A 14,843-nucleotide genomic window follows, 5' to 3' on the forward strand; every position below is an offset into this window, starting at 1 on the left:
AGATATTAAAACTATTCAAATATGACCATGTGTTATCTTGAGTTAAGTTTTAAAAACTATGATAATAAAGGAGTTAGAGTAGAATAATTAAAAATAAAAACAAGTGTATTTGCAATAAAATTAGAAAAAAAAATAATAATACATTTTTCTTATGACAAAGGAACTCAAGATCCATTCTTTAAATATATTTTAAAAATATATCTAAAATATATGAAAAGCTAATTCGGCACGAGTATGGATTATAGCAAAGTTAATAAATTTGAGGAGAGAAGTACTTGGATTTTATTATGCCAACCCCTCTACCTTCTTTGCATCGTACAAGTCTTTAAACACACGGAAGATGAAGATAGGAATATATCCCTCATATTTATTATTTTAAAATTATAAAAATTTATTTAAAATCAATTTTTATTTTTTATTTTTATTTTCATCATTACAACTAAATCCTGATTTTTTTTCTCTTTGCCTTGTAAGTTGTGAATTGCGTGCAATAAATTCAGTGGCTTGGTGAAAATTATGAAATCCAGAGTCTTTGATTTGATTAATTACCTTTTGAGAAGATACTTTAAAATAAAAAAAAAAACTAAATTATTCAAATTCACTGCATAATGTGATTCATTAATTTTTTTTATTACTAATATAAGTGCTCGGGTCAGTTTGTATGTATTTTAATTAATTATATGAACTCTAAAATTAGCGATCATATAAACTTCTAGTAATTTTAAAATTTATAAAATTTGATATCGGTAATTTTTAAGAACAAAAAAAATTAAATTATTTTATATTATATTAAAGTGATGATGTTATGTTCCAACAACACCCTTAGTAGGTATTTCTTACCATCTGTAGCCATGATCGAGTGGTTTCCTTGGATTTTCTTTATTATTATTATGTAATTAATTAAATGATAGAGTCAATGATCTAATTAAGGAGAAAACAAAGGCAGAGGACGGCACCCGGTAAAGTTGATTCAATGTATCCTATGTCAGATAGCTTCTTGAGAGAATTTAGCAATACGGCATTGGTTTTTTTTGCAAAATTGTTTTTAAATTAAAAATATATTAAAATAAAATTTTTAATTTTTTTTTATATTAACCCATCAAAACCATAAAAAAAATCCTAAAAACTATTAATTCAATATATAGCACTATCATACTTGTTTTAAAGAAGTATCTTATGTTAGAAATAGCTTCTTGAAAGAATACAGTGAGTGTATGACAATGCAACATAAAATATTTTTGTAAAAATATTTTTTAATTAAAAATATATAAAAATGATAATTTATATATATATATATTTAATATTAATATATTATAATTATAATTTTTTTAAAAAATACTAATTTTATATTTTTTAAACAAAAAATAATTTGAAATGTTACTTTTTATTATAAAATATATTAAAATAATATTTTTTTATTTTTAAAAATTATTTTTAATATTAGTGGATGATCTAAAAATATTAAAAAATATATTAATTTAAAATAAAATAATAAAAATTTAATTTTTTTAAAAATACTTCTAAAATATAAAAATAAACAAGGAAGAAAGGTTCGTAACTTCGTACCTATGGCTATCAAACTTTAAATGACCGGAGTTCGTACTATAATTCCAGAGGTTCCTCTTCTTGTAATTAACTCGTATACGTCCAAATGTACTGTAATATTGACAGCGAGATGTTCCTTGGGGCCCACCCATCTGTATGGTTGAAACTAGCTGGTAGAATTCAAGAAAATATAATTAGGGTGATTGAGAGTGTGGTAGCAGTTGCTTTTCAAATAGTTTTTCATGTCGAAAAATATGCAAATAATGTTTTTTTATTTTTTAAAAATAATTTTTGATATCAGCACATCAAAACGATCCAAAAAGTACAAACCACACTCAATTTTAACAAAAAAAAAAATTAAAATTTTGTGAAAAACAGGTTCAACCTCAATGAGAAACACCCGCGTGCAGTTAGGACTGAAAGACAGGAGGGGTAAACGGAAAGTTTCCAAGAAACACGAAGGGCAAACATTTAAGAAGATGGGATGCATTTAAAAACTAATAAAATTAAATTGAACTACAATTAATATTTTTAAAATCTTAAATGAGCACTTTCCCTTTGTATTAAGAGGCTGTTTGGGACTGTAGTTCAACCTGTTTTTTGTAAAAATTTTAATTTTTTTTTTGCTAAAATTAAGTGTGGTTTGTACTTTCTAGATCGTTTTGATGTGCTGATATCAAAAATGATTTTTTAAAAAATAAAAAAAACATTATTGGCATGCTTTTCGGCATGAAAAGCTATTTGAAAAGCAACCGCTACCACACTCCCAAACACCCTCTAACTACACCTCAAACCATAAGCTGTGTTTGGTTATGCACTGTTTGGAAACTGGTTTGAAAACACGGTATAAATTGAGTTTTGTAAAATTTTAATTTTTTTATATTTTTTAAATTGTTTTGATGTATTCATGTCAAGAATAATATTTAAAAATTAAAAAATATATATATTTTGATGTATTTTTAAATAAAAAATAGTTTGAAAAATAATTGCTACCATATTTTTTAAATGTACTCTTAATAAATGGAGGACAAAAAACAAAAGAGAAAAAGAATAAAAATATGATTGGTTGGGAAAAAAAAAATTCTCCAGAAAGTTTTGAAATGAATTTATAATATTATAAAACAGAAAAATAAAAAAATATTCTCTGTCATGAAAGTAACTGTTCTGTCCTGCAACCACGCAGTGGTCTTTTTGTCAACTATCAGTTGTAGTTTGAGTGCCAGTCGAGTTACTTTACTCCTCTTAAAATCAATTCTAGCATAAGTTACTTCTCTTAAAAGTTAAGTCAAGGTTTACCGTTGGCTTTCATATTTTCAATTTCAGTTCATGCTTTGTAATAAATTGTAGCTTTCTCTTTCTTCGTCTCCTTCTTTTCATGAAAACGACAAATTTTAAAAGAATTATAAATTATATTTCCAAGATTTTGAATTTTTTTTTCACTAGGATCTTCAAAATTATAGATAAAACAAGATATAAATCCAACTAAATCTTAATCCACTTCCAAACAGATCTAAAAAGATATGAAAATGTTTGAAATTTTGATAAAAAATTAACACCAACATATCAAAACCATTTAAAAATATTAAAAAAAAATCAATTTTAATAAAAAATAAGTTTCAACCTCAATACTATATGTTTAGAAATGTGATAGCGATTGATTTTTAAAGTGTTTTTCATAAAAAATATATTAAAATAAAATTTTTTTATTTTTAAAAAATTATTTTTGATATCAAAATATTAAAATGATCTAAAAAATATAAAAAATATATTAATTTAAATTAATAAAATAATTTTTAAAATATAAAACAATCATGTCGGTCTAATAGAATTAATTTACGGATCGACTTCTAACGTATATATACTTCCTTATTTTATGTACAGTTCCGGAAAGGTCTCAATCAAATTAAAAACTCCCAAGTCATAACTCATAACCCTAACAGCATCTATTTTATACCTAGCCTTTCGCAGTACTCATTAGGCTCTTGACTTGGTGGACCTATCAAGAATTTTTACAGGATCCTTCCCCTCAACAAAGAGTTTTTTTTTTTTTTTTTTTTTTGGCATAATTTAAATGATATAGAATTTGCCATAATTTTGAAACTTGGCTTGACCCGATGGATCGATTTGGAACTCGAGATTAAAATTAGATTGGGTTAAAAAAATTGATATGACCTAGCAAGACCCGGTTGCAAACCCATTAACTTTTTTTTTTCTTTTTACTAAAACGACATCGTTTTGATTTTAAAAAAAATTTACCCGGTGACTCGGTCAAGACCCGAAACCTAGGCCTTTGACCGGATTGGGTCTTAAAACTATGGATCTTGCTTCCATATGTTTTGAGTGTGTTTAGTACTTGTGTTTCAAATATATATTTTGCTAGAAAATATATTAATTTTTTATTTTCAAGTATATTTTTTTATTTTTGCTAGAAAATGATTTAATATAATTAAAAAAAAATAACAATGTAGTTTATTAAATCTCAATAGATATGATGGGCAAAAACACAAGTTATAATCTTCGTGCAATAACACAATATTATATCGTATGTTATGATTAATCACGTAGTTTTTTATTGTTTTGATTTTTTTTTTTTATCTTTTCATGTTTTTTTTTTCTTATAATCTACTTGGCATTATATGTATAAAGATAGTGTCTTATTTTGCCTTGGCATACACCTTCACTTTACACCTTGTGCGTAAACTCTAAACCTCATTTGCTTTTTGTATTTAAAATTATGTTTAGATATGTTTTAGAAATGTATTTAGTTTTAAAAAAATATTAAATTGATATTTTTTTCTAAATAATTTTAATTTATTAATATAAAAAATAATTTTTTAAAAAAAACTTTGATATATTTTTAAGCAAACCAATACTTTTGAAAAATACTTGTTTAAATATTATTATTTTGAGATAGAAAATTAGGATAAAAAAAAACATGTCTATGTATCATTTATATTTTAAAAATACAAAATTTAAAACTGTATTAAAAACAGTCTTGTTTTTTTAATCTGTTTAAGAGTGTGGTTATGGTTATGATTGTTTTTTAAAATGCTTTTTCGTGTTGAAATGCATCAAAATAATATATTTTTTATTTTTTAAAAAATTATTTTTAAGATCAACATATCAAAACGATCCAAAACATATAAAAAATTAATTTTTAATAAAACAAAATTAAAATTTTTAGAAACATGATTTACATTGCATTCCCAAACAATATCTAAATCTTTGTTGCTATCTCTCTCTAATCATTTTATTTTTTTACCTTACTTGTATCAAGAAATTAACCAAAAAACAACCTTATAGCTTTTAAAAAACAGCTGTTATTCTCTACATCGAAACTCTCTACCAAGATTAGGTGTGAATTAAATGTGTTCATGTTGAATTAGTCTACTCAGCCAACCAGAAATAATTAAGTGCTAATTAGTTCCAAGTAAGGCTAAATTGATTAATTAATCACCTGTCGTTTGTTAAAAATACTCTGTATATGTATATAATCTTTTTTAAGATGTGTTTTGATTTTTGCGTTTTAAAAAAAATTAAATTTTTTTTCTTGTTTTAAATTAATATTATTTTTTGATATTTTTTAAATCATTTTTAATGCACTAATATTAAAAATAATTTATAAAAAATAAAAAATATATTATTTTAATATATTTCTAAATTAAAAATATTTTAAAAAATAATCATAACTATCCTTTAAAATCAACAACAACACTCATGCTTTCTCTGTGCATTAACGGGCCACGTTTTATTAATTTAGTTGATTTTGCTGACAGCCAGGGCCACCAGGCACGTTGCCTGCCTGCCTGGCGCCAGGACCAAATCACCAACCGTTCCTTTTAATCTCTACCAACCATCAGTTTCATCATGTGTCTGGTTTGGGCTCCCAGAACACCATGTACATTGCCAGCCGAGGGCCAAAACCATACCACCAAGGCACCAACAGTTCTGTATACTTTAGGCAGTAAAATTATATTTCTTAAAATTTTGTTTTTTTTTAAATTATTTTTTTTTCAAATAATTCTGACATGCTAATATAAAAAAATAATTTTTTTAAAAAATAAAAATAATATTATTTTAAAGCAAAGAACACTTTTAACCGCAACTGTTACCATATTTTTTTAATACTCAAATTAATTTAAAACTCAAGTTGATAAAATTCAAATTGATTTAGAACTCGAGTTAATCGAATACCAAGCCAACTGACGAGGTTGTTTTAGGTTTTATTGCTATCCAACTCTAGTTAGGTTAACCATATTCCTTTAAAACTAATTTAAATATATTGTTCAATCTCGCCTAATCTACATGGAAAACATTGTACATGGTTTAAGGGGCTGCTGTTAGAGGTCTAGGTGTGGGGACGCGCCAATGAAAGCACACTGCCTAGAATTCGGCAGCGATGGACAGTGGCAGAGATGAATTTGGCAGGCAGCCTGCAATGGTCTGTGCAAGTTATTGAGCTGACGACTTGGCATGGACATGGAGGCTTAGATAATGGACCTTTTAAGTCAGCAGCTGACGCAGCAACAACTGGCAGTTGGATTGCCAGGTAGACAGCCAGAACGTGGGTGAAGTGGCAGCTTCTTGTGGCCAGAACGTGGAGCATTACTGAGGTGCTCTTCAAGTTGCTATGATTAAGGGGATCATGAGGGAGAAAGTGTCCCACTATGTCCTGAAAAATAGGGGTTATGGGCGAGCCTTACAGCTCACATATGTGTCTATAAATAGGCTACAAAGCCTTGCTGTGTAGCATGCAATTTATGTGCGAAGCACACACACTATTATTGTGTAATTCTTTGTTGATGAGATAAATAAAGGTTGAGAGGTATTCTTGTAAAGATTAAGTGTGCTTGCTTGTATTTGTTTTTTGTTTACGACGAGGCGATTGTGAGAACTTCTTTGGGTAAGCGAAACACATAGTCATAGGAAACACGAGTGAAAGGGGAGGCAATGCTGAGTCTAGTTAGGACTAGATTGCCGCATTGGGTTGAATTTCGTTGCGAAAAATTTAACCCCGTGACAACTACCATATGGATTTTTACAATATTTATAGCTTTTTATAACTAAATCCTAACAATGAAGGTTAATAAATGCACATAAATTCTTGGAATTATATATCCATTTATCTTTATATAGTTAAAGTGTTTTCTTCGTATATCATTTTAATAGTGTTTCGTTTTTTTATATTTATATTTCCTTTCATATTCTCTTCCTTCAATCTACAAACAAATAAAAAAATATATGAGTTATTTGCCGACCTTCCAAAGAATTTATCATTATAAGAAAAATAATTAATCTTATAACACCAAAAACAAAATCAATTTTGAAAACATAAATATGTTATATCAACTTTCATGGGTTGCCATATCTTTTAAAAAACCATTAATAAAATATTGATCTAATAATTAAGATATTATTTATATTTTTTGTAAGGGATGAGAATACAAATTCGACTTTCATAAAATATATTTATTAAGAAAGATAGTTACAAGTTTTAAATGGAACTAGTCTCATTCTTTAAAAACATATAAGAATACCTGAATAAAAATAAATAAAATCTTTTGAAAACCCTAAAATAGAAAACTCTAAAACAGCTAAGAAAAATTAGAAAAAAAAAAAACTGAAATATTCCAAAAAAATCGGACAAACCCATAAAATATATATAAAAAAATTGACAACTAGTGAAATATTTGAAAAACCAGCATCATGCGACTTATGTCAATGGCTTGGTCATAGGCTTTACAAAATGGTTTTTCACTTTTTTTATATATATATTTTTCAAAGTTAGTTCTACAAATCTTCTACAGGGTTCTTAATGTTTTTATTTATGACATTCAAGATATTTCTTTAAAAACATTTATAATAATACAGTTTTATTTTTTTTTAAAAAAACTGTCTAATCATTAGGTTTCACTAATTATTTCTTTAATTATATATATATATATATATATATATATATTTTATAAAAGTTTAGTCTGAGCTGGGTATTAAAATAATATGATCTTGAGCCAAATTAAATTTAATAATAATAATATAATCAGCTAATTAATATTGTATTTTAATAGAAAATGCCTATTTGATATTATAATGTAAATTTTTTTTACTTAAAAATGAATTAAAATATATTTTTAATTTTTTAATATTTTTAATTTTAACCTATCAAATGATAAAAATTAAAATAATATGATGTTGAGTCAAATTGAATTTAGTAATAATGATATAATTAGTTAATTAATATTATATTTTAATATAATTAGTTAATTAATATAAAATAAATGTTCAATAAATATTTTTTACTTGAAAATATATTAAAATATTTTTTTAAAATCTTAATATTAGTTTATCAAATAAATAAAAAAACAATAAATTTTTTTCAATTTAATCCTTAAAAAAACATATAGAAACAAAATCAGCCGCTCCAGTTTAGATCAAAGCCACAGTCTATGAAAATGTAAGTTAAACCTTAAAAAGAAAAGCACTCCTCACAAATTGAATAGCTGTCAATCTCGTTAAATAACCGTTAAAGTTCCAGCACAGATTCTGAAGAAAACCATCTTACGTGGCACAAGAACAAGCCGCCTGGCTGCTCCACCGTGGTAAGGAAAAAAACTGAAGTGGGTCCCACGGAACAGAATTCCTTGCTGGAGAATTTATTTCGAAAATTTACTTATTTATTTTACAACTTATTTCACTCTGAATCTTCTCTTCCCTTCTCTTTTCTTCTCTATCACCATCCAATTCCAATTCGAATTCTGTCCCTTTTTGTTTATTTTTGCTAAAATAAAAATAAAATTAATACTCCAAAAAGAGAAAAAAAAGAAGATAATTCAAGGAAAAGGAAAAGGGAAGTTTCTTGGTTTGGATTTTTTTTATTCATTCAAAAGATTGAAAGTGAAGACTTTTGATTTGATATAATTCAAAAGAAGGGTGGTGGTGGTGATGGTTATCTCTTGTGCTTGTGCCTTTTCTCTTTGAAAAAACAAGAGGTGAGCGTTTTTTCCTTTATTTCTCTCTTTCCATTCTTGACTTGCATATGGGAGTTGAGTTCTGAAATGGGTTTTCGTCTTTGCAATGGTTTCTGTTTGTAGATCTTTTGTTTTCATATGAATAGGGTTGTAAAGTTTCGATCTTTTTCTCTGTTTTTTTTAATTGTTTTGGGGTGTAGGGTTGAATTTGGGAGATGTTTGTTGGATGTTTTGAAGCGGGGTCGGTGAAATATTGATGATTTTTGTGTTTCGAGAGGCACTTGTGTGGTTTCGAATGCTGGATTTTAGGGTTTTGGGCTTTAATTATGATTTGTCATCTGTTATCTATCATTGCATATCGATGTTAATTGCATCTAGATTGAATTTGTGTTGGCTTTCTTTTTATTTGTTTCGATCAGTTTTTGCATCCAAGAACTTGATTTTTTTAAGCTTAAGCATGAGTTTGATGAATCATTATGGTTTAAGAGGACATAGCATGACTGATGAACTCTTTTATAGGGTTTACCTGATCATCTTACATTGAAGTTCTGATCGCTGATGTTGGTGGTGTTTGAAGGCTATTAGGTCTTGTGAAAAAGCATGAAGAGTAAATTTAGAGTTAACAGGAGGAAAAGAGAGATAACTAGGCAAGAACCTGAGAGGTTAATGGAGTGCCTCAGCTCTGGAGACCAATCAAGAGCAGTGGATGGAATGACACTTTCATCTGAGTCTCTTGCAACCAAAGAAAATCCCGCAGGTGCATATTCTTCGAAAAAATGGTGTGCTGGACCTGGAACCAGACACCAGCAATCTAGAAGAAGCTGAATTATCTCTTCGTGGGCGTGGTTCTTTGAACTATGAGGTTTGTTTCTCCTGACTTTATCATTTCCATATTCTTCTTGATTCTTGATCAGACTGTTCGGCTTTCTTTAATCGTTGATCACAGTGAGTTTAAGTTACATTAAAAAGCTGTGTTGAAATTATCTTTGGATTTTCTTATAACAATTCAAAAGACTCATGTATTAAAGCTCGTTAATTTTATCCACATGTTTCTGGATTTGAACTTTGAAGCTTAAAAGAATACTGGTGGGAATAAATCAACTTTGTGGAAGACTTTTATGATGGCTTGTCTTTAACACAAGATGACTGCAATTTGCAGGAAGCCAGAGCATTGTTAGGAAGAATGGAATACCAAAAAGGGAACATAGAAGCTGCTCTTCATGTATTCGAAGGAATAAATATTGCTGCTGTAACTCCCAGGATGAAAGTTACTCTGGCTAAAAGACAAGAAGACCACAAGAGACACTCACAAAGTTTTGCTACTCCATCAATGTCTATACATGCTGCCAGTTTACTAATGGAAGCAATCTTCCTTAAAGCAAAATCATTGCAGCATCTTGGGAGGTTCAGAGGTACTTCTGCTTTCTGATCATAGTGTTCTGCAAAAAAAAAAAACTCTAAGTACATTAGGTCACATTTTCTTTGTTTCCTGGGATGCTAGTCAGCTTAAGAATACTAATGTTCGTTTAGGAGTTTTAAATTATTTTTAGGCTAAGATGCCTAGAGCTCTCTCTCTCTTGTTTTTCTATTTTCTGTTTAATCTCTTCCTTTTCTACATCTAGATTTTGATGCTGCAGTGTCTTGGCTACTGTTAACGCCCAATTTAAACTCCAACCCTTGAACGAACATCAATTCTTATTCAATCCTAATTCCACATGCATCAAACAAACAACTAGCTTTATCCCCACCTAAAACACTGAATTCCTATGACCTAAAGGCTCTACTGTGTCTCTTCCCTGTATTAACTAAGTGAAAACTTACCAAGCATCTCACAAATGAACCTTTAAGAGACTTAATGTATGTTTCACCAAATTGAGTAGTGCAATTGATCAGTATGTCATATGAATGGCTTGATTTTGCTGCTGTCTTCATATGCCTCCATGACACACAATCATCTCGTTATCCTTTGTCCCTCCTTCTGTCCTTCCCCACCCCTCACAAACATATATATGTTTAGGTGTAAGATAATTTTTGTAGACATATAACCTTGGACAAATTGGAAGAACTTGGAAGAATATAAAAGAAAATGAAAGTTTTTGATGAGACATGGAAAAACTTTCAAACCATCGTTGTAGTGGCTGATGTATGTTTTTAATCATCCTTGCAGAAGCTGCTCAATCTTGCAAAGTTATTGTGGACATAGTTGAATCTTCATTCTCAGAAGGCATGCCTGAAAACTTTGCCGCTGACTTTAAATTGCAGGAGACTCTAAACAAGGCTGTTGAGTTGCTTCCAGAACTATGGAAACTTGCTGATTCCCCACGTGAAGCAATCATGTCATACCGGCGGGCTCTCCTCCATCACTGGAACCTTGATGTAGAAACTACTGCAAGGATTCAAAAAGATTTTGCCATTTTTCTTCTGTACAGCGGAGGTGAAGCAAGCCCCCCAAACCTCCGCTCTCTGATGGACAGTTCATTTGCACCTAAAAACAACATAGAAGAGGCCATACTGCTGTTAATGATACTGTTAAGAAAAATGATTCTGACAAGAATTGAGTGGGATCCATCAATCTTGGATCACCTTTCGTTTACCCTCTCTGTTTCTGGGGGTTTAAAGGCATTGGCCAGCCAGGTTGAGGAGTTGCTTCCTGGGATTATTGATCGCAGAGAGAGGTATCATATTCTCTCTCTATGCTATTATGGAGCAGGTGAAGAATTGGTTGCTTTGGATCTATTAAGGAAATTGTTGCATAGTAATGAGGATCCAAAGCGTGTTCCGGCCTTATTAATGGCATCAAAGATATGTGGGAAGACCTCTAAACATGCAGAAGAAGGGATAAATTATGCTCGCAGAGCACTGCAAAGCTTGGAAAATGACTGCAATCAATTGGAAAGTTTAGCAAATTGCTTGCTGGGTGTCTCACTTTCAGCACATTCTCAAGTAGCTGTTGCAGATTCTGAGAGGGTCACAAAGCAATGCGAGGCTCTTGAGGCCCTGGAATCTGCTGGAAGAATGACAAAGATGCAAGACTCTAATATTCTTTACCATCTCAGCCTAGAAAATGCAGAGCAGAGGAAGTTGGACGTGGCGCTTTATTATGCAAAGCACTTGTTAAAACTAGAAAGTGGTTCTAATATTATTAGAGGATGGTTATTGCTTGCTCGGATCTTATCAGCTCAGAGACAGTATAAGGATGCTGAAACTGTTATTAATGCTGCCCTGGACCAGACCGGGAAATGGGACCAGGGAGAATTGTTGAGAACCAAAGCTAAACTTCAAATTGCTCAGGGTCAGTTAGAGAATGGCATTGAGTCATACATCCAGCTTCTCGCTGTTCTTCAAATTCAGAGTAAGAGCTTTGGACCTGGGACAAAGCTGTATAAGGTTCGTGAGTTGATCCCAGCTAATAGAATTATAATTATGACAGTACTTATTAATTCACAAATCAGAAATATTTGAACTTGCCAGGTGATCATTTTAGCCTAAATGTCCTATTTACCTTCGCTTTTGGCTGTTAATAGGAATTTTTATTTTTTTGTATTTGCCGAGCTTTAGGCTATTAGGGTGTTTGATTACATAGATTTTTATCGATCAAGAAAAAAGGAAAAGCACTCGCTTGAGTGAGATGTGGGAGGCAAGAAAATGGGAAGATTAGAATGCAAGCCATTTTCTTTACTTGAGACTATCAAGGCATTTGCGGTTCCTTTTTCCCTTTTTATTTTTCTTTGAAAATGTGCTATGAGAGAACTAGTTTATACTTTAACTTTTTTTGTACTCGATTTTGCAGGACAATGGAAACCCTCCAAGTCATCTGGAATTGGAAGTTTGGCACGATCTGGCTTCCGTCTACATGAGGTTGTCCCGGTGGCATGATGCTGAGACATGTCTTTCCAAATCCAAGGCCATCAGCTCTTACTCAGCTTCTAGATGTCATACAACTGGTGAATTGAGATCTCACTTAAATTATAATTTACTTTTGTCGGACTCCTTAATTCTGATTCTTCATCTTTTGAACTTCTTTCAATTTGTTCGTTTTAGAATTTAAATTTTAGGGAGATGGCTCTATTCTGAGTTTTGCCATGTTAAAATCTTCTATGCATGAAATATTTCTGAGCTCTGAAATGTGGTAATCGATGGTGTGCATTGAACATATTGCCACTTTTGCCAAAATCCTGATGTCTGAAATTCAGGATGCTGAAAAGCCATCAAATTTATGTTTTCTTTCAAGCAATATGTGGCATGCTTAAGATAGTTCTGTCCAAGCTAAGTCAGCCTCATGCCCTGCTCCAGCCCTTCTCGACTCCTCCTTTTCCCGTATATTTTCAAGTCTTTGCTTGAGGGCTAAGGTTTTTAGTTGGTTTGCCAAGCCAAAAATGGCATTAACTTCAAACCCCCATGAGGACCCGAATTTGCAACGCATTGGCTATACCAGTCAGATTCTTTTGCATAGAAAGCAATTAAGATTGATGGAGAGGTGTAGTTACTTTCTGTAGACATTTTTTAGACTCTGAATTCTTTTTTTGTAAACATAACCAAGAAAGAAATTAAGTTATTGATTATCTTGCAGGTGTACTTTATGAGCAAAGGGGGCTCTACAAAGAAGCTCTTAAAGCCTTTGTGAGTGCTTTAGATATTGACCCCACCCATGTCCCAAGCTTGGTATCCACAGCCGTGGTTCTTAGACGGCTCAGTATGCAATCGAACGCAACCAGAAGCTTTCTAATGGCTGCTCTGCGACTTGATAGAATGAACTCATCTGCGTGGTACAATCTTGGCTTACTTTACAAAGCTGAGGGTGCTCCCTCCCCCTCCCTAGAAGCTGCGGATTGTTTTGAGGCTGCAACTTTTCTTGAAGAGACAGCACCAGTTGAGCCTTTTAGATGACGGACACTCACCACTAAGAGCTGTTGGTACTGTAAACGGCCGTGATTTTTTCCACTCTCCCCGCATGTCTTATTTTGTGTGAGTTTTGCACATTGCTGGTAGCAGTATATACGTAGCAGTAAGAAATAAAGTATTCTTTTTCTCATAGCCCTGTACTCCAAAACACACAAGAAATGGAGGCCATACATGAATCATTCCTCCTCCACCTATGCTATTGTTTGGATGGCTTTAAGCAAGATCTGGAACTAGATATGGAGAATCTGCAAAATTACCATAACACCAAACACATAGCTGATAATTTTTTTTTTTAACTTTCTATAAAAATCCCAGTTCTCTTAATGCATTGGATTGCATAGAATCTGTGTTATCAAGATGAATTTTAGTCTTCTTAACGCATTAGAACAACATGGAACTCGATTCTCGTACTTGTAGACCAAATACATGGTCACTAATCTCCGACAAAGCTCGGGGGTTGAAAGGAAATGGTTCCCAAGGAAACGTCAAAAATAATTTGAACGACTCGACGAACAAAAAGGGTGTCAAAGTGAAGACAAATAAATAGTAAAAGAAAAAGGAACAGGGACCAGTCTTCATGCAGTGATGGTGGTCACGTTTAAAGAGAGAGGGTCACGACTCACGAGTAAACCTTTTGCTATCATCAATGCAAATTGCAATGGCAGACGACAAATGGAGAAAAAGGCCCCTTTTTTTATAAATAAAAAATATTAAAATGATATTTTTTTATTTGGAAACTTAGATAGTGAGAGAGGATAAATATAGATATGTTTTTGCATGCCCAAAATAACAGTGTTTTCTCAAGATTTAAACCTGAAAAAATAATTAATTCTTTTTTTAACCATAAAGCTAGAAGGAGGATGGCAAGCCAACTCGTTTTTGCCTGAAATAATTCTTAAATTATTTTATAAGAAAACAAATAAGCTTAAAAATCGAATTATAATAATAAAACAAAGAAGTAAAAGTTAAACTTAGAAATTCATGCAAACGATAGCATGTCTTTGTGGGGCTTCGCATGCCTTCGGTTTATGTCAGAATATCCACCTATCCCGGCGAGATTGGCTGATGCTGGCCCTGTCAGATGGTCCACGTTGTTTTTTCTTTCTAAAACGTCCTCGTACTTTCATATTTTTACATTTCCTCTTTTTTTTTTTTTTTTTTTTTTCTCTTAAGTGATTTCAGTTTTTTTATAAATCAGTTGTTGAATTTAATAATTATTGGATAAAAGGGTTGAAACAAGTCCATCCTTGCGCAGATCTTAAAGTGGGATTTCCTCTTTTAATTTTTTTAAATATTTAAAATATAAATTTTTTATATGATACTATTTATTTTTACTTTTTTAAAATTTTTTTAAATTTTTTTTCTTTGTTTCAAATTAATTTTTTTAATATTTTCAAATTATTTTGATATGTTAATATAAAAAATAATTTT

General features: G+C 30.8%; 1 pseudogene; it reads left to right on the top strand.

The window, feature by feature from the left end:
- The first annotated feature begins 8,543 nt into the window (after positions 1-8,543).
- LOC118056189 (protein NPGR2-like) lies at positions 8,544-13,736 on the top strand (annotated as a pseudogene).
- The last annotated feature ends 1,107 nt before the right edge of the window (positions 13,737-14,843 follow it).

The sequence above is a fragment of the Populus alba genome, chromosome 2 (assembly GCF_005239225.2).
Source record: "Populus alba chromosome 2, ASM523922v2, whole genome shotgun sequence".
Lineage (NCBI taxonomy): Eukaryota > Viridiplantae > Streptophyta > Magnoliopsida > Malpighiales > Salicaceae > Populus > Populus alba.